This window comes from Anser brachyrhynchus (assembly GCF_964034855.1).
Source record: "Anser brachyrhynchus genome assembly, chromosome: 3".
Lineage (NCBI taxonomy): Eukaryota > Metazoa > Chordata > Aves > Anseriformes > Anatidae > Anser > Anser brachyrhynchus.
The window spans coordinates 51,539,186-51,563,598 of record NC_137696.1 but is presented as its reverse complement, the minus strand read 5'-3'; the positions used below and the strand labels follow the sequence as shown (position 1 = coordinate 51,563,598).

Sequence of the window (24,413 nt, the reverse complement as noted above, 5' to 3'; positions counted from 1 at the left end):
GGGAATACAGTCTCTAGAAACCAGAAGCAGCAGAGAGCTAAAATAAAACCTCTCCTTTCTTTTCCCTAAAAAGGACCCATTAGACACTCTTTTTCCTAGGCATTGCCTTGAGAAGAATGTTCTATAATCAAATTTGAAAGAGGAAGAGAGTGAAGAGATATCCTCCCAGAGAACCAGGAAACAATGCCCACTGTCAAACGGGAGAGAGCGGAGGAGGCAGGAGAAAAACACTGTGTATTAACGAAATTTGCTGTGTAATTTATTTCTAAATAATAATTCCCAGACGTGTCAGAGTTGTACATAATTAAAACCACATTCTATTCATTCCAGCTTCTTACACAGCCAATGAAATACATAATGGATCACTTGGTGCCAAATTTCATTTCAGAATAATTTAGGTATCTCTTAAGACAACTACTTGCTTGAGAGGTAACATGGTCTTTCACAACAAATATTATACCTAATGTTGCCATCGTAATAAAAGACTGCATAATCTTCCAATAACAAGAGTCCTACTGTTTCTAAAACATTTGTGTACCTAATCCTAACAGAAATAAAACATGTTTGTGTCTTAGTCCTAGATGCTGTGCATCCAATCCAACAGAGTGTCTGGGGCACAAATCCCGCAAGCTCCTCACAATTAGAAATTCAGCTGAATTTTGCAACCATTGCCAACATAGTAGGAGAGGGCGAGCCCCAAGAGAAGTAATATTTTGAGATACACAAGCCAGTACTTTGGTGATTTCTGTATCAATGCGATGAGCAGTACTGAGATCTAGCACTACCCTGATATTCTGAAAAGCTCTTTCCCATCAGACTTACATGTCTGGCATTTTAAATATGTACAGACAAACATAAACCTCTCCACATGCACACACAACTTCTTAGTATTTTTTTTTTGTTAGTTTGTTTTTGTATTTTTAATCTATGAAACTTGGAGTAAATTCTACAAATACATGGCAAACAGGATACAAAGACTTATATAGAAAGAAGCCCCAAACGAGTCCAAATATTTTAATAACTTCTGACTAATACCTGTAACATTGCACACATACCGTGTTCACTTATGTTCTTTTTAGCACCACTTAAAATGACTCCGTTGGATCTTAGCATCAGTCCTGCACATCCCAATGCAAGTACCGCAAAAAGTGGAGCCTTAACAGTTGTTTGGGTATTGCTTTAGACTGTAAAGCTTCCCAAAAAACCTTGGATAACAATTTCATTTTTTAGCCCATGCTGCTACTGCTTCACTACCCACAATAGCAGCAATTTAAGGTTACTTCTAGCAGCCTTATAGGAGTTCAACAACAGCAGCCACTGCAGTGGTTGCCCATGCCTTGATACCTGCGATTAACACAGTCATCTTGGCATGTCTGGTATGGATTGGGCTTTACAGTGATGTAAAATCAAATAAAATTTTCCCTGCATGTACCTATAAAGACATCTGCAAGTACACTGAAGTGTTAATAAACAAACATAAAAAGAAAATTCAAATTACTTAACGCAAATTTGGAAACATTTATACACAGATGAATGTAAAGTTTGAAAACAAAAGGTTTATACAAAGATACAAAAAAAGCATGTGATATGAAATATGTTCAATTTCAGACCTTAAAAATACCAGGAAACTTAAAAGTTTTGAGATTGCGTAAGTTAATGACACCATCATACCACTTAGTTTTAACATTCTGCAAAATTAACACAAGAAAATATGATGCTTTCAAAGTATGTGCACATCTTTCAAAATCCAAAGTACTAAACTCACAATTTCATACCGAAAGCTATACAATAATACTTATAAAGCTGAAAAGAAAAAATTAAAAAGGTGAAGGGCTTCAGAGAGAGTACTAGTCTTCTACTAGTCTTCTGTATTTACTGTGGACTCATTCTGACAACTAATTCATTATTTATCATAGATTCTGTCTTAATTTCTATTATTTATTTATTTATTTCTGTATTTTTTTTTTTCATTCAGCCCCATGGTATGGTATCATGTTCCTGAAAAGCACGTCTCTTATAAGCTTTAAACAGCATTGTAAATTGGGCCTGCCTGCCATGTTTTACAAACACTATATGCGGTATTTTACATCTGATGCTGCATCATGCCTGATGAATTAAACACACTTTTTTGAGCGGACGTTTATTCTCTCCAAACAATTTAGAAATAATACTAAATAGTTTAAACAGACAGAACTCTGGCCTCAATTCAAGAAAAGCAGCAAGATTAAAAAAAAAAAAAAAAAAAGAAAAAAAAAACACTCAACAGAGCTGCCTTTTCCAGACAAAGAGCCTTTTTTTCCTTCCTTTTGGCAGAGAGCTTTGGGCACTAAGCCAAGGAGCTACTTATCAGCTGTTTGACATCAGGGGAGGCCCACGTGCGTCAGCGGGCCCAGCAGGGACCCCGGCTCATGGCAAGGCACCAAGTGGTCCTTATCTTATCAGTCTGCAGGGTCTGGCACTTCATCCACTGCAGTGTGAAAAGAAAAGAGAGAATAAAAAGGGGGGGAAGGAAGGAAGGTGTGTGTCACTGGGAGGGAGGAGGCCAAAGGGGACCCATGAGCCAGGCTGCACTGTAGAATAGGGCTGGATTACACTTCAGCCTACCGTGCTGCCTGCTGCTGCAGAAAAACATGGCAGCGATTTCGCCCACTTTCCCCACTTTACACTTCGAGAGGAGAAGAATGACTTCTCATTTAGCTTCAGAGAAGGCAGAACAATGCAAGATTGGGGGACAATGCTACCTTTCATACACAGCTGGCTGAGAGGGTTGCCAGAGAAATGGGGAATACGATACACTCATTAAAAAGCTTATCAAGGTAAGCACGTCCTCCAGGAAAGTTCTGAACCGGCGCAGTTGCTTATTACTAACAAGATTTAAATGGCCTAGTTTATTGCTTCAAACACACAGCTTCAACAAGATTTATTACTTAGGCAAATTATTCTTGGGGAGGTACTGTATCATAAGTCTTGTTTAAGTAAAATCCCAAGCTTAAAAATTGATTGCACAAAGGAACCTTTGTTTTTAGTACTTAGAAAAACATTCACCCAGGAAGGCAATCAAGTAAAACATCTGCTTTCCAAGGTTTATTCCACTGAAAAATTAATATAATTACTCAGAAAAATATGATTTGTCTTACCCTGCCCTTCCTACACAATATGTATGAATCAGACTGCAAAAGCAAAAGTCACCTCCTTCAGATTAATTTGCTTAAATGAAGCACTATTCTACCTCTGAAGCTGCATCACAAGGTATAAATTACAAGACAAAATGAGAAGCTGTTAAAGTATCTGAAAATTAGTGGTTTTGTACCCCAGACCACTTTTTCTAATTATTTCCAGGTATTTCCCTTCAAAAACTTTTGATCTTACACTGCAGTGAGCCAGACTGACATCAACATACAACAAAGCCAAACTACTCAACACTTGTACAGAAACTTTATTCATTAAGGATTCAGCAGAGCTTTGTGAACACTCACACCTCCTTGTCAAAGGACCAGGACTGGGCACTCTCTCATGGATTTGGTTCACTTCAATGAAGGTTCTAGGTTTTCACAGAGAGCGTCATCAAAAATTGTTATGTTTTGCTGCATACTGCCCTCCCATGCTTCAGAAGTTTCATTCTTCATGTTAAGTCAGCTTTCTAAACCATAATAATACTGTTTAGTTTGTGGGACAATCATTCTTCTGAAGAAGCAATACGCTTTTATGGTCAAATGAACTAGCAGAAATGAAGAACTAAATGAAAACACTTCCTAAGCCTTTGTCAACATTGCCAGTAGGAGAATAAAATCTGCACTATGAGTTTAGTGTATTTTGGGAAATTTTCTAGTACGAGCAGTACACTTTCCACTCCAAATATGACCTGACTGTTTATTAGGTAAATACCAATAATGTATTCTTACATAAAATACAAAATAAAAAATTATGATCGAAGATCCTGACATTTAAAACACTGCTACAGGATGAAATACTACATATCCACTGTTTTGCTATGAATATCTACAAAATTATTACAATGTGACTTTTTTTTCCTGATTTTTTATGATTCTGAATTATTTTTCTGTTTTCCTACTTGTTATTTAAAATAGAAACCTGTTTGACAAAAAAAAAAAAAAGCTATCAGGTTCTATCAGGTTTAGTAGATGGGAAGAGAAAAATACAATCAGAAACCTGAAAAGAAACATCATCTTCCTACAACTAATCTGCAATCTGACCTTCACAGATGGATTTCTGCACTTGGATGAAATGCATATGGACTGGGATACAAAATACAAAAGCTGATTTCTTTTATAATAACAAAAATTCAAAGCGACATTCAGCCTATCAATTTTTTGATAACACCTTTATCTCAACCTCTCTCAAGTCCTGTAGAATCAAGTTAGGCCTTAAGGAATAAGCCAGATGATACCCCCTTGCATACTTGTTTAGTTTTTCATTTGGACTGTATTTAAATTCTAATTAATGAAAATGTCATGTCTACCAAAGATTTCATATCACAACAGGCACATTCTTGCCCATCGAACTTCTGCTGTTTATATTGCGATGACTTAAAAAGAAGGAACTCAATTTAATTTTCGGCTTCAGATTTTACTTCCTGCCAGAAAGAAAGAAGTTGGTTGAAGAACTCTGCTGTTGTTTTAAAGTATATTTTTGGTTTGTATTCAGATTTTAGGGGATTTCATTTTTTTTTTTACTTTTTCTTTTTGCAGGGAAAAGAGGAGGAAATTAGGAAAAAAAGGAAGAAAACAAAGGCTTTTTCTAGGAAAAATAGAAAACAACTAGAATTCAGGTTATTTACAGGGAAGGGGTTACAGTTCACACCCAGTCTAACTATAATCAAGTAGTTCTCCTGTGAACAAAACTCCATAAACTAGTATAAAGCCTATTGTAAAAGCTTATTTGGTAGTAAAACGAAATAGAAAAATAAATCAAAAAATAGAAATAGAGAAGTATTGTAATTGAGTTTATAAAACAACCAGATGCCTCACTTCTATCCCAGAATATGAAACAAAAACAGGTATAATGTTTGTTTTTGGAGAGCTCAGTTTGGGTCTTGAACTCTGGATCCGGTCTCACAATCCACTGCAAAGACACCACAGTCCTCTGGAGGAGGCTGCGCCAAACCTTTCTTGCTGTGGCCAGATTCCTTGTCAGCGGAAGAAATATGCTTCTGCCAATCACAAAGTTATCCCAGAGGAAAAAATCCGGATGACACATCGGCCTAAATGCCGGAAAAAAAAGATATTAAAAAAAAAAAAAAAATCTGGACCTCTGTATAAGAGCATGACCTGCCAGAATGACACAGAATGGGAATACTGGAGATGCAGCCACAGTACAGCTAGTAATCTTATTCAGACATGGCCAGCATTTCAACATAAGTACTTGTAGCTGCAATCATTGAAGAATTACTACCAAATTTCACAAGGAGGTGGCAGTTCTGGATTAAAATCAGTGATTTTAAAATTAAAAAATTTCAAAATATTTGTTGAAAAGTATCACTCAAGCTGGTGGGGGAAGGATACATTTTAGTTATTTTTTAAAGGATCAAAAATTCAGTTTAATTGCTGATATTAATGTACCTGTATGATATGTTACATATTAATTTATCTGAAATTTGAAACAGATCACAAATTAGCACAGATGATTTTATATTCTCTGTAACTGAAATCAAATGAAAATTATAACTGAGTAACCAGGGTATTTATTCTTCCATTTAGGTGACAAGTTCCATATGGGAGCAGGGAGAGCATGTTATTTACTCAACTACAGAATGTTTCATGCAACAAAGTCAAACTAAGCTGAAAGAGGAACAGTCCTTTGGCAACCTGAGAATCAAAAAACTTAAGTTTCATTTCCTAATTCTTGTGTGTGACTATAGAACATTGCTTCACTCCATATGTATTATTTCTCTACCTGTAAAATGGAAATTTTTTCTCATTCAAAATTCATCACTTTCTCTTCAAGTAATATCCCAACTCGTACATCCTAGTTTGATTAATTTATTTAGTATGATAATATCAAAAGAATCTCTTCACATGTTTAAAGATAATTACTTCTGTGGTCCACAAAAAGGACTTCTGTTGGTACTCTGCACAGGTTGAACATCCCATTTAGCACAGTGAGGCTTTGATCTTGACCACATCTTCTATAATAGTCTAACAAAAATAAATATTTCCATTGATCATTCTTTTATAAACACTTTTATTGACCTCTTTACTTTCCATGACTGTTTTCTCCAGAGATCTTCAAATTGTGCGATGGATAAAGCCATCCTCAAACTTCCCTATCTTGTCAAGAAACTGCATCAGACCTTGAGATAACACTGCTTTTTCGACATCCTGATGTAATTCTGTTCAATAGCCTTACATATGTAAAAAGGAAAGCATTAGGAAACCAAAACTGCACAAAGAATGTAAGTCAAAAGGAAAAAAAATTATGTGAGCTAAAATGGCCATACCTTAACATAGCTAATTAAGAGCCATGAGAAAGTTAACAACCCCATGTGGTATGAATTGTTATCTTATCCAAAGATAAGACATGTCCACAGTTAGAAGAATGATTCAGCAGAGACTGAAGGAAAACTCTGTTTCCTTAACCATATCAAATTCTTAAAATAGTCCTTAGCTTGAGATCCCTCAAAAGATCATACTACGAAAGGTATGCACTTAAGCTAATAATTTCTAAACAAACAAAAAAATCTATAATATGCTCAAAATATATTAGGAGAGCAACATAAGAAATCAAAGTATAAACTCGGGCTCCTTTTAGGAACTGTAAGGTGGATCTGGGACTTTTCTTTTAAGTTTTCATATTTTACATACAAAGATCTCGGTCAGCTTTGGCAAGATAAAGAGCTGTAAGGATGAACAAAAATGACAAAATTATTGTGCACAGAAGGAATTATGAGTCTATTATGACCAAGTTGAATTTGTTATAAGTATCACTTTTGAAAGCTACCTAAGATATGGAATTACCAAATGTTTTGCTCTTCTTGCATTCCATCATAGAAAATACTACAAAATTAGCAGAAAAAGTCTACTGTGCTACTATTTTAATTCTGAAAGCATGGAAATCTACAGGGGAGAATAAAATAAAATAAAATAAAATAAAAAACTAAGTAATGCCACAAAAAAAAGTATTTTATGCACTAAGTATTATCTGTATTATTATTTTTTTAATCTTCATTGAATCGGTAAGACTGCCCCACATGACATTTGTAAAACTAAGCATCTTATAAAGCATATAAAGTAGCAGAGAACCCTTTACCCTAAATTGCTGTTTAGGCAAAATGCTTATTCCTCCACAAAAAATCATTAATATTATCTGAATTGGTTACTTTCAAGGAAACACCATGGATATGATGAAAATTATAACTGTTCTTTTTCATTCTAACATACAAAATTACAGATTGCCTGGACACCCATTCCTGTTTTCTTAGGGAGAAACGCAGTTTATAATATTAAAAGCACAAACTAAAAAATTCTTGCTTCAAGACAATTTTAAAAGGACTGAATGAGCATTCATACCCAAAACATTAGCTATTAAGTGTTCCGGTAAATCATTTTTTCCACCTTAACAAAGTCTCTTTCAAATCAAACAATGCTGTCTTTACTTCAACACTGTCAAGCAATAGATTTTGTTCCAGACCTACACATTGCATTACCTGTCTTCATATTGCATGTCCAAATCACATTTTTCTGCAAATTTAGACCCTGTGAACCCTAGAACGTTTGACAAAAAATCAACTAGACTCTTACTAGTGACCTAAGTGCTGCAGGAGAACATTTCCATCTGGTTGTCTTTGCTTGGGCTGTCTTCACAATATCAGATCAGCCCAGCTGAAGAGGTCTGGCCTTATTTGTGGGAATTCTTCCGTCCCATTTGCTGCCAGGTAACTTTCCCCTTTGGGGAAAACTTCCCCAGGACAGCTAAAGCTGATGCAGCATACTGCAGAGTACTATTACATCCTTGCAGGGAACTGTAGCAGGTTGCAGTAAAACTCCACAAAACTCTGTTTCAACCTGTTGAACCTTTTCATCTCGTTTTTCCTTGATACGTAAAACACAGTGAAATATAGAAAGCCATAAACATTCACTCTGCAGAAATAGAATAGCAAGCAAGCTAGCTGTTTGGCATTGTTAAAGCAACACTGTAAACTGGATCAACTACCATCCCATTCAGTGGTGACTATAACTCTACCTGTTCTCAAGAGTTCTCAGTGGCTGACTGATCTGGTACAATTTTCATGCCAGTTTAACTTGCAGGCTATTGCCCAGAAGCTCCACACTACCTTACTGCAGTTCATCCAGTATCCTTTCGGACACCCGCAGTGATAATATCATCACAATTCAAAATGACACCGAGCTGCTCACTTCAGGGGCAAAGTATAATTTTAAAGTGTACTCTAATTTTTTGGAATACTGATAGGGACTGTACTGTTCACAGCAATCTCAAGATTGCAGAGTTTAAGATTTAACTAGAACATTCATTTCTCCAAGGTGACTACATTGTATGTTCATCACTGGAGTAAGGGTTTTACTGACACAGGTACACGAACATTCACAGAACTAGTACAGTAGAAAACTGCTTCTGTTTGTTCATAAAATTGCCAGCAAATTTGCCAGCAAAATCTAACAGCTTTTTTTTTTTCAGACTCAAACTTTTGAGTGGAGAGGCACATAAAATGCTTACAGAATAAAATCTTTGCTAAGAAAATGTTTTCTGTTCTGAAGCCTAGAACACAAAACCTGCAAACATGTCAGCATGTGTCCAATTTTAAGTATTACTGACTTCAGTAGGCATATTCACATATCTAAGAAATTTTAAGCAACTCCCACACACAAATGTCTACAGCACTACAGAAATTGTGAAAGGGATCAAAATTGTTGTACAAAGATGACTTTCTGTCTTGAAGTTTTGAAAAAGCTTGCAACATTTCTTAAGTATTTTTAAAGTGGAAAAGATAAAAACTTCACATAGCAAAATCTAGCCACATAACTGGTATTCTGTAGACCTGCAATAGCACTGGGTGTTGCTTCTTTTTAAAGGAACAGCTCCCTAAGAGGGGAGCAACACTCCTGGATTTGGTTTTATAAGGTTGGCTTTTCCTCCCAAATCAGGCAGAGAAAATCCAAAGCTGGGCCAAGGGATGGCCATAAAGAGTTATTCCTCCTCTTGCACTGCGATACTAGCTTTCTGCATCTCCATGTAGACAGTAAGGCCTTGTCTACAACAGGCTCTGAAACCTGTCAGCCTTCCAGTTTCAAAAAATAAACTAACCCATGGTGTTCCAGACTTAAAAATTGTAGTGGTTTCTCTTTGATTTGTGGGTTGTTGGTTTTTGTCATGTGTTTTTAAACCGAGTGTCAATTAGGTAGAAGTAATCAACACATTTGTCACACATGCCTCAAGTAGTTATCCTAGGCTCAAGAACTTGTGGTTTTCCAAAAGGATTTTAAGGCAAGCCACAAATGTTTGTAGCTGGGAACAAACATTTGAAGAGTGTCCAGATGAGCCTTTCAAATGTGTTGACAACCTTGAGAAAGGAGCATGTAACAGCTAAACTTACAGGTCTGTGAAGACAAACGCTCACAGAACAGTCCTGGGAAGCAGATGCCAGTAATTGCAAAGGCCTCTCTGTAAGAATATTCATACAAGTGGCAAGACCCAAGGAGCCCCCAAAGGTTCATATAAACTTTTAATGAATTCGTCAAACTGGTCCCACCCTTGATTTCAGATACCAACTCATTCATCCATTTTAAAACCACAGCCCTCTACATAGCAGAAAATATACTGTGCTAAGAAATCTAAGACTGATATAGGTGTACCACGTGAAAAAGAAAAAAAAATGTTAGTCTTGCATCTTAACAGTGGATTTTGTAATACTAGAGTTATCAATAATTTCATCTGAACAATGGAGATGCAGTTGTGTTGAATTCAGGCCAAGTTTCGCAATAGTAGTGCTCAGCAATTCCATATAAATTGGTGGAAAGTATATTTAAAAAATGACAAGATTCAACTCCAAACACCCAGGATTTTACAGAGGTGACAAGCTTTAATTTTTAGGTTGATCCTTTTTGAATGTAACACAAAGAATAAGAAGAATACTCAGTGTGAAAATTACAGGACCTATATTTGATTCAAGTTAACACGTACTTAAAACACAAAGCAGTTCCATGAACTGATAAATGCTACAATGGACTGTTATACAAGAGATGAATTTTTAACTCTTCAGACACTGAAGCCCTAGCTATCTGCATGCTTGGCACATTTGATCCTTTAGTTTATTTCCTTTGCTTGTTCCTAAACTGGACTGGCTGTTTTTTTTCTTCACCGTATATGTTCATTTTTTTCCCCCATTCTCCAAACCCGATTTCCCCTCCTTCCTTAACAGATACACATCTATTATTAACTGTTATATGGGGCAAGTGGAGCTTGGATACTTGGGAATGGTGAAAAGCTCGAACAGAGAAACCTGGTGAGGAGGGTGAAACAAACTACAAATACAGCTGAATAGCTGCAGCCGAAGCTAGCCAAAGTCTGGCACGGATTGCAAGACCAGAAACACTGAGGAACCAGAAGAGATATCCAATATTACTGCAGTACCCAGCTGTGTACATCTCATCTATTTCTCCGTTATGCTAGAGCGGCTCACTTACTTGTGACTTCAAGCTAGCCCTACAGGTACAGCCCTGCTAGGTCGTGTCTGAGCAAATAGCCCAAATAGATTCCTGTAGGTTTTGTACAGAACAACCATCTTGCATGAGTATCTTCCATGTAATTTCACATGAAACACACCAACAGTAACTGCTCACAAATACCACTCAAATGGTTTACTATAAATCGTATTTCCTGGGTCATTCTAAAAATGTTAAAGACAACAAAATGACCCACTTGATTGAGATTTATCTTAGCTGATCTTAGTCATGTAAGAAGCCACATGAAAGCAGTCTCTAAATCTTTTCTTGACATCACATCAATACAACAAACCTCATGGCAAATACAAGAATTTAAAGAGGCAAACAGAATTAACTGATGTAGTACAAGCAAGGGCCAGGCTCTTAAAAGCAGGAGGAAAAAAAAAAAAACAAAAAAAAGTACAACTAACATTTAACCTTGGCCAAGCTGTATGCTCCTTGCTTTTCCAAGCACAAAATGTCAGTGCATAACGCATGTACTGCAATCGGTGACTTCTATTTGAAAGCTCAGCTTGAGCTTATGTAATATAAGTCATAAGTTTCAGTTCCAAGTCTAGGCTGACCCCAGCTTCAGGCAAGGAGTGAAAAGCTGCTTGTTAAACATATGTAAAGTCACTAAGTATTAAGCATATGTGGTTAACTACACTCAGACACTTTTAGGCTCCTTTTAATCAACCTTCTCCTACACAAATGTTCCCACTTGCATACAAAAAATTATCACCTACAATGTGTTAACAGACAAAGATTATTCCTAAATAAAACCATTTGGTTTTATGCACTTCAATAATTAAGAGGAGACTCTTTCAACGTTAAAAAGCACATAAAGTTATACTTTGACCTAGCCTATACTCGACACACTTCAACTCAGCTTACATTCTTAAGGTTTTGTATCAATCAGTGTTGTGAAATTCTACTGATAATGCTTGCACAACAAGATTTTTTCTTTTTTTCAGAAAAAAATACTATTAGAAACTTTTTTAAAAGTTTTTTTTTTTTTTTGCCAATTAGTGTTATTTTGTGGATATACATTTTGGTAGTCATGTATTCAATGGGATAATTAAGAAGATATAACAAATACAAAGTTGCAGCCCACCTTGACAGCAGTGTTATCTAAATGTCTGAAAGAAATTACGTTGTGGAAAGAATGACACACCAAAAACCAAACAAACATACAAACAAAATCCCACCACACATTTTCTATATGCCCATGAATTCTTCCACTCATTTTTGTATATAATAATTACGACCTCAACTCACATTTAACTTTGTTGTGTCACATTCTACCTTCACCACAATGTTCAGTCCCCAAATCTAATAACAACTGTCCTGCAACTGGAAAGCATGAATATAGTATGGTCTTATAGAAATAATCAACACTAAACACCTGTGAAATTTCTCACACAAAAATGACTTACACAGTAGTGTTATTTTTAATAGAGTATTAAAGTTCCTACCAGAAAATAAATTAAGATTAATAAAATTTAAAATTGCAAAGTGTATCCATTTTTACAAGGAACATAGAGTACACACCAACAGTACTGTATGCATGTGCTGTATGACACTATGGATTAGGAGGGAGTATTAAAAAGTTCTTTAAAAGAACGCTGGCAGTTTCTCAACAAATGCATTAGTACCTTTCAGCTGATGTTCCTAAGCCTTTACATACGTAAGTAGTCCATGACTGCAAGAAGTCTGGAAAACTATACATTTTAAATCCAAAGCATATTTTCTGCTCTGATCCATAGATTTCTAATTGTTATGGTTAAATCTACAGTTCCATACAGAAACACAGCCAGTCCACCCTGCGTGGAAAGAACTGCTGATTGAAAAAAACTCCTTCCTCTGCAGCTGTTGAGCACCTCTAGGTAGGAAAACCTCTTCAAGACAGAGATATGAAATCTGTGAGGTGGCATTCTTTGAGCAGTTCTCCACACCTCAGCTACAAGCTTTTCATTGACAAACACCTTCACACACTAGGAAGAAAGAAAAAAAAAAAAAGCCAGAATATACTCCACAAATGAGATCTAGTTCCATATTCATAGCATTCAAGGGCAACACGTTAGCTTTTTCTACAGGGTTATAGACACCAGCATTGTGTTATTTTGTCACATGAACAGGAGTCAAACCAAAGCCTCCTATTCCACGGGAAAACAATAACTTCTCATGAGAAGAGTATCAAAATTATTATATTCAAATGCAAAGGTTTAAACTGTTTCAGAGGCAGAGCACCGGTACATCATGACAGTGATCTGTTCCTGTCAGTGTGAATAACATCGACAGTTTAGATCAAACACAAATTTCATTATCAAACCTGATGTCTTCAGAAGGAAGATGATGTCTTTTTCTTTCAGATGTTTTTTTTTTTTTTAAGGAGATGCTTTGCTTTCTCCTATCTCACGCTAAATTCTGTAGAAGATGACACTGTCTGCTGTCCCTGTTGAAATCTGTTTCTCTAATGTTGACAACATCTCTCTCTTGCCTTCAGCAACCAACTGGTACCAGAATTCTCGCAAGAGAACAAGAAATGGAGCAGGAATGTTCTTTAATGATTTCATACATAAAACAAGATCCCAACTTAAGCTTCTGTTTATAAGGGGAAACTATATTGCAAAGAAACTCATTTAAAACATTAAAATAACTTATCACATGTTGCCAGTATTTGCGTTCAGGTTTTCAGGTTCCAGCATTTCCTCTACTATAATTGAAGAACCTAAATCAGCAGAAGGAATGCAATTCCCTAATAATTTAGGTGTGAGTGATGTCAGTGGCTGTAAGAGAAGAAAAACAGTAAACCTTTGGGCTTTGCTCATCTGAGGAAAAAGCCTTTCAATTAAAATTTAAAATTGAAAGCTGCAGCATTATTTAATTAAAATAATGTGGCTATTTTGCTCCACTCTGGCCATAGTTTGTTAGTCCTCTCCTTGAAGTAGACAGCAGTCCTGGTTCATATACATCCTTCAAAAGGATGAGCAGTAGCACAAGGAGAAGGAAGTAGCATTTAAAACAAAAGAGAGACACAGTTCCCAACTGGCAGGAAGATCCAACATTCTCAAGTTATTTTGGAAGGGCTGAAATTATTTTCAACTCATTAACTTCAAATCAGATTCTGAACTGACAATTCATAAGATTACTCATGTATCAGAAAAAAAGCCATTTTCAGTTAATTGTAATTTTCACTGTTCAAGACACATTTATCAAAACATTTACAACCCATGGAGACCAGACTTACAGATAAATAGTTCAAGTTAATACTTTCAGAAATGGTAAAATAAAGTATACTTACCATTCTGTGAAGAGAAAGAAAAAGCTGTCAACAGCACCTCAAGTACTGAACTGAAGGATTAACAAACTGAATTTTAGTTTGAAGACAGACCTCCATTGGTGAGAATCTGTTTTGCATCTGGTCACGTTGGAAGACTTTCAAAAATAAGAATATGTACATCTACTTTATATTTTTCCATTTTTACTTCCTTAACTAACTTGTCAAAAAAAATGTAATAGAATTTTAGATGATGTTAGCATAACATTATAATTTTCAATACCTGATCTTGAGATGTGAGACATGAAAATGCTTATCTGTTAAAAAGTTACTGAAACATATAAGCAGCAGACTCTCTCTGGATACTCACTTTATACACTTCATAAATGAGTGCTTCAGAGAATCCTGCACATACATTAGTTTTCAAAGTTTGTACTGCAGTCAAATCAAAACATGAAACTCTTCCAAAGGTATCTCTTTAGTAAGTACAAGTTTTAACATTTGACTCAGAGTTTTGCTTTAGAGTTAATTAAAAAAAAAAATTAAAAATAAAAATCACTGTCATTATTCCCTGTCTCTCCTCCCTCCCAGGAAACCCTATTAATGCAAATTCCCAAAATAATCATTCCTAGCCAGAAGAAAAGCCTGGGAACTGCTACCTAAAGAGCTCAAAATTCTAGAGAGTAATGAGCATCTAAACCAAGAACTTTGAGTGGAAACCATGATGAAGCCTTAATTATTACATTTTTGTTAATAAAAATAGACTTGCTCTAGAGAACAAAATTCCATTTCCACTTCTGACATCATCGTCCCATGAGACGTTGAGGAAGTTAGAAAGGCCAAACCACTCAGTAGGAACCAGCAATTCCAGATGTCACATTCTGGTACCCACTGAAGACTTCTTCAGCCCATTTGTTGGAACAGCTAACTTGTTTTCTATTTAGTTTCACTCTGTTTTATGAAAGTGGTTAAATATATATATATGTATATACACACACATATATATACGCCAAAATAGTCAGGAGGGCCGTTCTAGCACAGAGGAATGTAAAATGTATGGCTACATATCAGATTACAGGCCTAAATCTCTCAATTCCCTCCTGTAAAATGGCCATTGTATAAAAGACTACAGTAAGGAGCTCGACCAGAAAAACGTGTATGGCAAACCAAAAGACAGTTATGATCTTCACTGCCATTCACTTATTTTTAGAATTTTTCTTGGAACTCTTTCACATGGAGGAGTGGCTGCTGAATACAGTGATTAATCTATGGTGAATAATTCCATTAGTCAATCAACCAAGCAAGAATATGAAAACAAAAGTCTTGTTTTTTCAGTCAGAATCATCAAATAAGTTGTACTGAGTCAGGATGCAAGGAAAAAAAGAATCATAGAGTTAAGTAAGTTGAATTAATTTCATTGCAAAGACTTCAATGCTTTGTTTTGATCTTATTTTTAAAAATCTTTAGCCTTTTAAAGCTAAAATGTTTTGATAAGTAGCCAATGATCAACTGCTGCTGTGGTACAGCACTAATGAATTGGTGTCATAAAAGCTGCAAGCTTGGTTCAGATTCTATAGATACTAAATAAGAACTTTTCAAATACATATTTTACCTTAATTAAGGTTATCTTCTCCTATACTTTTTTAAAAGCTAACTAGACCCAAACATTTGATTGTTACGAATAATAGTAATAACGAAAGACCAGAATCAGAACTGCCCAAATTCCTGAAATGTTAGGTTACTCAAGAATATTTAATACAAAAGCATTAATAAAAATATGTAAAGTGTCTGCTCTGTTCACTCATTACACGGCTTACAAAATGCATAACATTGGTATGATTTTTATTCTGAGCTGTATTCTGGGGGCTGTTAGCTTTTACAAAAACAAGCAAACCACCACCAACAAAAAAACTATGATTACCAAAGCCTGTTTCTAACCTGCTAGACTGTACACTTGGTAACCGAAAAGAAGCAACATTTATGTAATGACACATCTGTTAAAAACTCTTGAGATTAACATATAACTAAGAACAGGGAATCAACTGGATTTATGCTTCACTTTAATTTCTTTGGCCTAACGAATAGTTGTCACCTGTAATTAATTTCATTTAGCAATGCTGTAGGAGTATATTGTGGCATTAATGCTTCAAAAAACTGCATGGAAGTATCACTGTACAGAGGTTGAAAACATGAAGGAAAATTAAATAACACAATACACAGTCACGAGGGTGTTACTGTGCAGTTATCAGGACCCAGAGAAAGCGTCATACACGAAAGCACATTCCAAGACATTTGAACAAAGACGTAGACTAACAAACTGTATTACTCTAACTAGTAGACTAGTCCTCTTCTCTAACAAGCACTGAATTAAGCATGAGGATTTAGTTTTTACAGATATATGTATCAATTAAACCTTAAAGTAGTCCTTTGAAATGGAAAGTAGGTAAGATTCTCTCCAAGATTTCACACAAAAAAAGATAGAATAACACAACTCAACAGGGAAAAGAAAACAATAAGGTAGTTTCAAAAGCACATCTAGTGCAGTAAAACCAGATAACCAGAGGAGCCCAATTACAAATACTTGCCACTTACAGTTGTTCCTCTCCAGTCATAGATTCAACAGCACAAAATGCACTCCAAGTAAAACTTATGCTTATGCAGACCGTGTATTACTACTCTTGTTGGTAAGGCTTAGAAAAACATTACTTGACATTGATTGGTCAAATCATACCCATTATTTAACACTATGCAGTAGCACTACTTTATTATTATTGCTATAACCTCCAGTACACACAATATTGAAATCTAAAGAACTTCTACAGATGCATCTGCTGGTAAAGAAAGACCTACCAGTACCCTTGCATCAGATTAGGTTTGCAGTAGGGTTCCTTACTGAGCCCATAGTTTGATGCGCAGTCTTAGCAGCAATGTCTAGAAGTATTTAGACAGTTAGCACAGTGTAACCAGGAAAAACTAAAAGCATGTATCTATCCTCTATAGCCTCATGTGTCCTCCACGTGTTACTTCAGCACAGTGCAAACTATTCTCTTCTCACTGCTAGTCTGTCAATACATGCCAGGTTGTTTGTTCCTCTTGCAGCCCCACGAAGTCCACTATCCTTTTAGGAGCCATTAGGATAACTGTTGTTGCAGCAGTAGTAGTGGAGCCATTATATTGCTCATAGCACTCCAATGCTGATAGCCCAACAGAAAGGAAAAATGTGACCACAGCTGAAAAATGACACGAGACATAGAACAAAGTATTCCTCTGTTATTACTCTGTTACTTAAAGCGGAAGACATTAAGATTAGACACAGGTTGTCCTGCTTGTCCTTCCAGCCCAGCCCATGCTGCTATGACCACAATTTATATCAGTAAGCGAAGCACAGGAATGGGAAATCTAGTCTCAACACTGTGTGCAATCCTTCCAGTATCTGAGAAATACATGAACTTACATCTACAGTGCTGGCAGGAATTATATATATTTTCAAGTGCATTTCCGAAAGCAAACTATTTTATGTCCTGGAAAAGTTTTTGTTGTTTTTAAATAAACTTTCCCTTCTGTTCTTGCACATGTGCATACAGAAGGTGAGTATATGAAAATACTATGAAACCTCAGGAATAACATCCAAAAGCTTCAACATTTGTTTTTGATCTGGCGTTTGAAATACCACCCTGTCTACACGCTTTCCCATATCCATTATATGCCTCTTCTTATATTTGATACTGTTGCTAGAAGTTAATGAAATATAGTATTATATAGTAAAACACAAGCAGTATTCATTTTTAAACAGCAGTATGGGTTTTTTGGTTGTTTTCATTGTTGCTTGTTTACTAATTTATTGATTTCAAAATAATGTTACATGATTCTCTTAATTACCAGATGTTTTGGATTAGAACAGTTCAAAATAAGAGCAGGAGGGTTTCTTTTCAAAGCTGGGTTTGCTTTATATTCTACCACCTACCCCAGAAGTTTAGTAGAGCAACTCCGTAGGCATTTCTATAAAGCATATAACATTAGTCTGAGGGCAAGGCTTTCAGAAGAAAGCATGCACAAAACTCTGTGGATTGGACAGACCTAAGAAAAACGCATACAAACACACACAAATTGTTTCTTTGCTTTAATACAAAAAATACCAGTTAATTCTACTGTGTTACTCCTGAACACCACACAATGAATGGTGAATTGTATCCAAAGGACTTCTTTTTCTGCCAATTTTTTTCTGCCTTTAGCAGAGAAGCAGAACTGGAATAAGAAATTAAGAATTTCTTAGTCAACATATAAAGTTGTTGCCATTGTCAAGCTGATAATGCTAGTTTGTTTTATTATCCCTAACCTGCCAGACCCCAGCTGTTGTCTTAGTCAAAACCTGAGTTTTCCAATAACTAGAAATTGCAGCTGCTCAGAATGGTTCGCTGGGGATTTGAACCACCACAAACATTACTCATCTGGTCCTGCCCTGATCAGACTTCTTTGGCCAAAATGCAGGGTTAGGCCTGCTTGAGATTTAAGACATACAAGTTAAAAGTTTTTTTGTTTTGTTTTGTTTTTTATCCTCATCAAAATAATATTTCTCATTTAGCCTTTGAAAAGTTATCCATAATTCTTACCCAGCATGTGAATACAATCTGGTAAGGTCTACTTTTTCTAGATACTCTATACTAAAATGCTTTTGGAAAAAAAAAAAAAATCATGAGTTATATCTGAAGATAACCACTGCGTGTTACTGCTCTCATCTATCATTTTTGTTAATGCCAAAAACTTGGAAACAAGAAAGTCTTTCTTATTTCAAACATCTTTACTTAAATAAAATCCATGAGTTACTGTGCTACATATTTGCAGCTGCATGTAACAGGTGCAACCATAAACATTAGGAAATGCTGCATTTTGATGGGCAAAGAGCCAAAACATTGCCCAATTTAAGCAGTCCAAATTGGAATTAGTTTTGTTTAACAAAGATTTGTTTAGTCAGATGAAGTTCCCTTGGCAGAGCCCCAGAGCTTATGGAAAGTGACTATTCAACGTTTAACATTTCACTGATAGCTATTGTTGTTTTCTCTCTCATATATTAGTTTCAGATGGGAATCCTCGCAATAATAATAATAAAAAAAAGAATGAAATAAAATAAAACACCACTAACTTTCCATTCCTCCAACTCTTATTGACTTTTTCTGTTTGGATTACAAACATCACACATCCTAATTTCTTCCTTTCCTTTCATCAAGATTCACTCCAAAAATATAAACAAGCTATCCTGCTTCCTGAGCCCTGCAGCCCTCTACAACTTTTCCTTCCTCCTCCATATTGTCATTCCTACTATTTCTTAGAGACTTTATTCTGACTTTAACTTCAGAATACCACCCTCCTTGCATTTCTTTACTGTTCCTGCATTGTGCATCATACCAAACTGTCATGCAAAGTAGAATTACTTGCTAACAAGCAACCATCTCTAATTGGAAAAAAGAAAGTAGCTTGTTCAAGCTCAGTGACACAGAGGTATTTTCACCACAGAGACAACATAGATACACAGTTTCCCTGGGGTTCTCAACATAGGCATACATGTGCTGTACATAGAACAGACTAGAAACCACCCAAAAGACAACTGTTTTCTGCAGACTAGTAACATGCGAACACTTACTTGCAAACTCATATGAATATTTATTAAAAAATTGACTGAGCCCTTGGTTTCATCTTAATGACTTCAATATTCAACAGCACACTAGCCTTTAATATTGTGCTAAGATAATACTTCTTTACAGACCACAGAAAGAAAGCCAGGCACTGGCCAAACCAGTTCCAGCAACATACTGGATTTCAGCTGGAGACCTTTTTTCTTTGGTGTTGCAAGACTTTCCCTGCTCAAAAGCTGTATATGACTACAAGCTGATACTGTCCTTTGCAGCTCAAAAATTTTCACATTTGATAGAAGAAATAAATTATTTATTAATCTCCATGCAATAGTAGGCAATTGGCAGTGGTAGAAGTGACAAGTAAGTCAAGCACATATGCAAACTATATCTTGTCCAGAGGCAGGAGGAAGAAGAGGGTTCAGGGACAGAAACCCCTTTCAGAGTGAAAAAGTTTGAAGGCTTTCCCATTTGCTTAATTAAAAAGTCTGAAAGGCAAATAAAGTTTAAATAGGAAAAAAAAAAAAAAAAAAAGAACAAACAAACCTGGAACAGCAAATTACAAAACACACCTTTCCTTTTGGAAACTGAAATAGTAACACTTATGAAGTTTAAAGCCATTGAACTGACTTCTGCAAAGAACATGAACTGAACCTTCTTCAGGCAAAAAAAAAAAAAAAGTTAGTCACAACTGAACCAGCAAGGCATGCTTATTAGCAAAGGCTTATCACTTTAAGTCCCACGGTCTCTAAACAAAATGCCAAAGTTTTTAATCCTAGATAAGCGGATAATTCATCCCATTCAGCTGACCAACGCTACCTTTCTCCCCCAAAGGAGCTAACACCTTCCCTCTCACCATAAAGCTCGCTAACTTCCCTATAGGAAGCCAAGGCTCTGAATGGAGTTACTCAGCAACAGCTCTTTTCTCCTCACACAAAAGATTCATTTTTCCATCTACCAAGATCTGGCTGCCTCTATGTTTTCTTCTTTCAATTCTCATGAGCTTTCTCTCAGTCACACCTCACTTTGCCCTGCTTTTGTCTTTGTATCATTTGGTGGTCTGCAAATACCTGCCAAAACCTGTCATTGGTAGGTGTACTTCTTGTTTGAGATGCGTCCACCAAGTTTGCTACTGAGGGCTAACTGCTAATGCCACTGCACTGATCTTTGGCACCCTCACAGCTACCAAACCTTGGAACTTTTTTTTTTTTTTTTTTTTAATGATTTAAAAGCAGAGAAGTGAAAAGTAGTTTCTTTTAAATCCACAGAGTTAACTTAGAACCTAGAGAGCCTCCTGGAAATAGAAAGCAGAGAGAAAGTATGTATTTATTTCAGCTAATAGGCTTTTGAACTGTCTTCTCATCAGTGGCAAACATTAATTTTACAATTAACCAACCACAATGGCTGAAAGAACTTGAAATGCAGTTATGCCTGTCCACTCAGGCAGCAGATGCATATAAAGCAAAAAACAATCCTGAACTTCAATATAAGAGCTTTCTTCCCTGTTTTCTCCTTCAAAAGGACTGAATTTCCATCATTTTTTTCTTCAAGACACCCATGCCCACTTAGTGCTGCCCACACACCCTGGCTTCAACTCATTGTTTCTTACCCAAGCTTCCCCACCTACCCACCAGCGGGTCTGGATATCACTTTCTGATCCCTTCTGACACGCTGCTTTATGCCACCCTGGTGGTGGATCAGGGGTCGAGGACATCATCACAGCACACAGGGCTGGAGCTGCACTCAGGCCACTCAGCCGGCAGAAAGTGTGTGAGGGATTGGGTTGAGCAGCAACGTGGAGCTGCAAGGCCCCAGGCCTCGCCTGCTGCCAGCCAGCGCTGGTGCAGGGCACTGCCCATGCCACAGGCCTCCAACCCACTGTGACTCTGGAAGCCCTCACTGAGGGCCTTCGCAAACTCTTTTCAGCCTAGTGCTCACGCAGTTGGGCCCAGCGCCACCATCCCTGCAACCCATCAATGCAGACACTTTGCACTTACTACCCTTTGGTTCATAACATGGAGCCATCTCAGAGGATGTGAATGGAGGCTCCCTTCAGGCTGAGCTACATGGGAAGACACACTCCAGGAGTCCCCAGACTGTTATCACGCAGCCATACCAAAGTAAACCCACCAAGACATGTAGGATCAGTGGTGAATCGTTAGCACAAACTGTTTTGCCTTACAATTCCACTTCTCATCACAGTACTTGCTCTGTTTTCCACATCTCCTTCCCTGCAACACATACCCCAGGCACTTGACCACATGACTGCTGAGCACCAATTCCCATCCTCCACCAATATATTGGGAAGCCTTGCACATCCAGCTCTTGCCTGAAACAGCGTTTTATGTAATAGAATCATAGAATCATTCAGGTTGGAAAAGACCTGAGATCATTTAGTCCAACCTTTAACTTAGTACTGACAAGTCCACCAATGAGCCATGCTACTACGTTCTACATCTACACATTTCTTGAAAACCTCCAGGGATGGTGACTCAACCACTTCCCTGGGCAGCCTATTCCAATATCACACAACCCTTTCAGTAAAGAAATTTCTCCTAATATCCAACTACATCTTTAATGGAAAAAGCACTGAAACAAATATTGTGGATAGGGACTGAAAACAAGATTACAGATGGACTACCTCTGAAGCTAACAGAATTCAAGTCCATTTAATCATGTGAAACACGTCCTTGGAGTCACGTATTAGGCATGCCTCTCTGTACACCGGGTCATGCAATAGGAGAGGATAAGCAGATTTTAACTAGTTACACTGCAACACTCTCACATCCACTCTGCATCACAGGTGCAGTCTGTCTGCCGACCTGCAGCATTTGGTGCCAGGCATCCTCAGGCAGGAAAGCAGCAACTCCATGCTGCCCTGTGGCCTGAGATCAGGGACACAAATGCCAAAACATAGGAGTGTGGAGTGGAGGCAAGAAAGAATGAATCTCCATTTGCCACATGAGACTTAGGCAAGTCCAGAAGGATCCTGTGCAAGCCAGATCCCCTGGAGGAGTCAAGAGGAGGAGACACCCAGGCTCCACATTATTCACACTTTCAGCTCAGTTCCTATCTGACTGGCCAGATTAGCAGCCTCACCACTTTTGTTCCTTAATAACTTCTGGCTCATTAGCCAATTTCAACTATAGCCAATGCCAGACCAGAGATGTCAAGGACAACTACATTCCTGATAGTTTTAAGGCCAATGGATAAACTGGAGGGCCGTGGTTAAAAAAGCTGCAGATTTTCTCTTGCCTGCCCAGGATTCAGTCAATCAGCACAGATGCAGCCAAGCATCCCATACATTCAGTCCTGCCACGTGCTACGTCTTCTCACAGCTGTTAGGGACATGGCAGGAGAGTATTTGGAGACACAGGAGAAGACCAAAAGCATTATGCTGGGGAAGAGGTACAGAGATATTAAGTTCAGAATATGTAAAAGGACAGAAATTGCCATTTACCTTGTCACAAAACAACATTGTTTCTCATGATTTTCAAAAGAAATTAATAAATAAATAATAAATAGATAATACATGTGCAAACATACACACATATGTAAGAAGTTATTTTCATTTACAACTGCAAATATTCACCTCCTACAGGGTTTTAATCTGTTTGAGATCACAATATAGTACTTTTATAAATGATCTACCTCCTAGAAAAGGGAACATACCTGTGGCTGCAACATGGCCTACATCCTTACAACCTACAGGAACATCTACAGAGTGCAGGGGTAGCCACAAGGCAAAAACAGAGGGGGGGGAAAAAAAGTTTTATTAGTCCCACTGTTCAGTCTCATGAGGCTATTTAATCACTCACTCTCTCACCCAAGAGCTGACCAAAGCTAACTTTGCCCAGCCTGAGGCTAGCTCAATGCAGAATGTGAGCTCATATATGCCAGCATCTCTAGAGCAATTAAAGATTCAACTATTCACTCCCCTCCCCACAAAGCCTCCCCTGTTCTTCTTAGGCACATAACACAATCCTTCATTGGGAAATGTTTTACCTTGCCCACCCTTGAGCTAGCAAGCAGAAGATCTCAGAAATGGCAACACTGTTCAGCATATGCTGTCTTAAATTATGTCAGGCTACCCTAAAACACCAAACTACAAAGTCACCATAGTCCAATTGCTGTCTAGCTTTTTTCTTTTATTATTGATATTTGTCTTCACAGAACTAAATGAATACAAGCAGGCATCACATGCAATTATTCTTACTATAATTACTGCTAAATCATTAAACAATATTTCAAAATAAAAATTAAAAAAAAAATCCATCCACAGTTAAAAACTTCTCCAAAATGGACAACTGGATAACAGTGCCTACCTTTATAGCTTTAAGGGACTTAAGACAGCTCAACATTTCTCTTTAAAAATCACAACTTTATAAACCAGATTTTAAATAGAGTTGGTTTTTTTTTGTGACTGGCTGTATTTCAGTGGAACTTATGTTGAACACAAACAGCAAAGAATTACTTTCAAAAACAGTGGTAGAAAACAAACAAACTTGCCCGTGTTCAGTAAATTCTGTTCATTCACATGTATGTCTAATTATTTCCAATGTCTCAAGGGCTTAAAAATAGGAACGGGAATCACAAGAGAAGTCAGAAGATACATAGCTATGCATTAAGACTTGACCAAATATGGTTAAACACCCCACAGAAATTCTTAATTGATTATGCTCCTATCTTCAACACTTGTCCCCAAAACTCCTTGATGTTCCATGTGCATAATGTATGTTCCCAAATTCTCATGAAATACACCCAGTTTCAGTAAAATCATAGTAAACTTGGTAGCCCTGCATTTTATGCGCTTGTTAGTCTCACAGCACA

At 37.0% G+C, this 24,413-nt stretch overlaps 1 protein-coding gene and 1 long non-coding RNA gene across 6 annotated transcripts in view; one reads left to right on the top strand and one right to left on the bottom strand.

Moving 5' to 3' along the window:
• PDE10A (phosphodiesterase 10A) overlaps positions 1 to 24,413 on the bottom strand; it is a 190,777-nt gene that overhangs the window by 138,131 nt on the left and 28,233 nt on the right. The gene's annotated exons all lie outside the window — the stretch shown is intronic.
• The window catches only part of LOC308193613, a 50,478-nt gene that overhangs the window by 6,194 nt on the left and 19,871 nt on the right, over positions 1 to 24,413 (top strand). Inside the window, exon 1 of the long non-coding RNA XR_013949813.1 lies at positions 1 to 24,413. This exon is cut by the window's left edge and continues 6,194 nt beyond it; it is cut by the window's right edge and continues 17,693 nt beyond it. This is a non-coding gene — a long non-coding RNA (uncharacterized lncRNA).